The 3,739-nt window shown below is 43.5% G+C and overlaps 1 pseudogene; it reads right to left on the reverse strand.

Moving 5' to 3' along the window:
• Nucleotides 1–933: 933 nt before the first annotated feature.
• LOC126497523 (40S ribosomal protein S10-like) lies at nucleotides 934–1,501 on the reverse strand (annotated as a pseudogene).
• Nucleotides 1,502–3,739: the final 2,238 nt, after the last annotated feature.

A 3,739-nucleotide genomic window follows, 5' to 3' on the forward strand; every position in this document is an offset into this window, starting at 1 on the left:
CGCTTTTCTCGTGCCTGGTCATTGTGTTCAGGTGGCTCTGTGGTTCTGGGGATGTTCATCAGGACCTGCCCAGGGGAACAACTCCATTTCTCAGTGACAAGAGAAATGCACACACACACACACACACACACACACACACACACACACATATGCAGAAACTGGCTTCCTCCTCTGTTCAGGAGAAAGACCACAGAAGACAATTATTGTTAAGTTGCTTGAAGTGACAGCAAAGGAGTAGAAAACTTGGGGTATCTGCTGGATTGGACATCTCTATTCTGTGCTCTCCCATTCAATGGTTCTTCTGTGGAGATATATCATCTGTCAAGCACTCTACAATATCACCTCATGTCTTCCCACACATTCCTGTGAAATAGGCCCGCACGATGACCCCCATTTTTCAGGTAAGACAGTGAAAACTTAGAGAAGTTAAGTAACTTGCCCACGACTGATATGGGATTTCCCTCTGTATGCTGTGAAGAGCATTGGTTAATAAAGAAGCTGCTTTGGGCCTATTGCAGCACAGAATAGGGCAAGGCAGGAGCTCCAAGCAGGTAAAGAAGGAGAGAGTAGGCGGAGTTAAGGAGAAGCCATGTAGCTGCCAGAAGAAACAGACACAGGAACTTTGCCCGCTAAGCCACAGCCACATGGAGATACACAGATTAATAGTAATGGGTTAATTTATCATATAAGAGCTATCGAGCAATATGCTTAAGTGATTGGCCAAGCGGTGATCTAAATAATATAGTTTCTGAATGATTATTTCCGGTCTAGGTGACTGGGAAATGAACAAGCAGCCTCTGCCAACACACGAGAGAAATGATAAACATTGGGCAAAGATGAGATTCAAGCCTTGACTGTAACCTCCCGGATGATGTTATCTGTTGGCTTTCTGATAATATACTATCTATAAATTTGTTAGATTTTTTCTCACTTTTCTTTAAAGTTTATTCCAAACAACAGTCTTCAAGCTCACTGTGGTGGCTGACCATGTCCACAACCAAAGCCTCCTCTAAACTGGAACTCGGTGGCTGAGCCAGCCCCGGCCCAGGCTTTCTTGTCAGCACCAGGGGGCACAGCACTCCTTCTGTAGGTGTCTCTGTCCGCCTCCCCTCTTGTGAATCTTGCTGGGCGCTCACCCTCTGGCCCTTTGGGCGGAGGCCTGCCAGTTTCAGGACAGCTGCGGCACAGGGTGGCAGGCACGATCTCCGGAGGTAGGCGGAGATAATCGTGGAAATACTGAATGCCCTCATTCGTAAGGTACCAATAGAAGTGTCTCCAGGCAAACTGCTCCTTCACTTAGCCTCGAGACTTCAGAGACTGCATGGCCTTCATGACATGAAGGTTGGGCACTTTCTTGTCTGCCAGCTCAGGATGTTTGGGCATATGGACATCCTTCTTGGCAACCATCACTCCTTCCTTGAAAAGGAGCTCATAGATGGCAATCCGGTTCTTCTTGGGCATCAACATCGCGGCGGCTGCAGGGTCCGGGACGGAGGCTGGAAAGGAATTAGTTAGATTTTTATAATCACTATTTTTTTTTGTGTCTGTTCTACACTGAAACTCTTTGAAGACATTGCTTCTTATGTGTGCTTGTATCTCTTTACACAGTCGTTAGCATTGAGCTGGTCCTATAACTAAAGTTATAGATTTTCTGAGCATTCGCTCAGTCTCTGAATATATTCTAAACACTTTGCACAGAGCAACCCTCTTATGTTGTTGCTAGTACTAGACCTATTTTGATACAGGGACAACCTTTCCTAGAGAGACTAATTTAGGGCACATAGGTGGTAAGGAATCATGACTGGTTCCACATGACTCAACCTGTGCTTTTTGTGTGGCAGCATCTAAAGTAGCTCTGATAATTTATTCTCATACGATGTACATATGGTAAGTGTATTCCCCTCTTCTGAGCCAAGGAAGGCAGTTACTTACAAAAATCCTTACAATTTTTATATTGAAGAAAACAGTTATGAAAATGAATATTAACATTTCTTTTGCATAATTTTGGGTACATAATAGGAGCTGGGTAAATAACATATTATCTTGGTAATATGAGGGCTTTTTTATCAGTCAGCTTTAGTAGGAAAACAGAAGCCCTCTAACCCCTTCAAATCATAAAGGCATAGAGCAAGAAACTGATGTATTAGGTGCCATGTCCTGCCATAACAAAATGGACTAAGTGCTTAAAAAGGCAGAATTTCCCAGATTTCTAGAAGCTGAGAATTTTAAGACCATATGCTGGTGGATTCAGTTCCTACTGAGGACTCTTTTCTGCCTTGCAGACAGCCCCCTTCTTGCTGGGTTCTCATGCTGGGATGCAGGATAAAAACGGGTGGAGAGCGTGTGTTCTGGTATGCATTTCCTAGAGAACAATACTACCAGTCAAAGTTCTACCCCATGACAGGATTTGACATAGATTACTTCCTCATTCATATACTTCCACAGTGGGAGTTAGGGCTTCACAATATGGCACTTAGGGGGAAATAACTCATTCTGCATCAATTTCTTACATAGATGGTGGGGAAAGTAGACAGAGGCAGGTGGACAAGTGAGGTAAACCAGAGGTTAGCAGCAGGAAGACATTGCCAATGTATGTAGGAGCAAAGGGCAGAGACAACGCTGGGATCTAGGGTTGTGTGGAAGAAGATGGAACCAAGAGAGGGACCACAGAAGAAGGATTAAGAGCCTCGGAAATCACACAGCAGCACCAACCCCATTCCTTTGCCATCCCTCCACCAGCTGAATCAGCTTTTGAGAACAGGCACACAGGTGCTTAACTTTCTGAGAAAAGGGCACACACGTGGTAAAAATAAATAATGAAGAGATTTTAGAATCTGTATGAGAAATTGTGCAGTTTCTCACATTTTTTCCCCACTCTTGGCTAAAGTTGATGGTAGGTATTTCAAGGACAGAGAAGACTTGAGAGCAATTGCTCTGAATGGCGGCCGTTTTACCCTGAGGGGTTATTTGTCAGTGTCTGGAGACAGTTTTGGTTATCAGCGCCGTGAGTGGAGGAGGGTGTTACTGGCATCTGGTGAGCAGAGGCTAGGAATCCTGTCACACTCCACGGCGCACGCGAGCTTGTCCAGCCGCTAAAACTATCCAGTTCAGAATGTCAGCTGCGCTGTGCAGGATAGAAAGAGCCTAATTAGAGAGCCATATGTGAGCATCAGAGCCCGCGAGAGCCCTACCTGGGGAGAGTCTCCTCCTGCAGGTCTGGGAGACTAGAGGGGGTAAGAGCTTTGACAACTCCTTAGCGTGGCGACCTTCACAAGTCACTTGAATGTCCTCCTTCTCAAGGGAGAACTTTTATCAGGAAGACATTAACATTTCCAGACGTCACCCTGCAAAGATCAGCGGCTGAAATGCATCCAGGCTTCTGCTTTGGCTGTTTCAAAATGTTTATTTTCTTTTGATAATTTGCTTGCTTTCTAAATTTGTTGTTTTTCTTTCCTTTCTTTTTCTTTTTTTTTCACTCTGGATGCGATTATAAAGGAAGGTTTTACTTTCCTGAGTAATGTTAAATTCTGATTTAAAAATAAATTCATCTTTTATTTCTTGGCTCCAAGATCAAACCAGAATATTACAAAATATGTAAATTTTTTTAGTCACTTAAGAATCATAGCAAGAACAAAATGAAAAGATTTTCCCCACTAACCTGTTAATCGAATGAAAATGAAAATGTTTCTCTAACTCAGTGACATGTAGGTATTATTTTTCGTTATGATTAAGATTATCC

Source organism: Alexandromys fortis, unplaced genomic scaffold (genome assembly GCF_014885135.2).
Source record: "Alexandromys fortis isolate MF-2015 unplaced genomic scaffold, M_Fortis_MF-2015_v1.1 scaffold_24, whole genome shotgun sequence".
In the NCBI taxonomy this organism is placed as follows: Eukaryota; Metazoa; Chordata; class Mammalia; order Rodentia; family Cricetidae; genus Alexandromys; species Alexandromys fortis.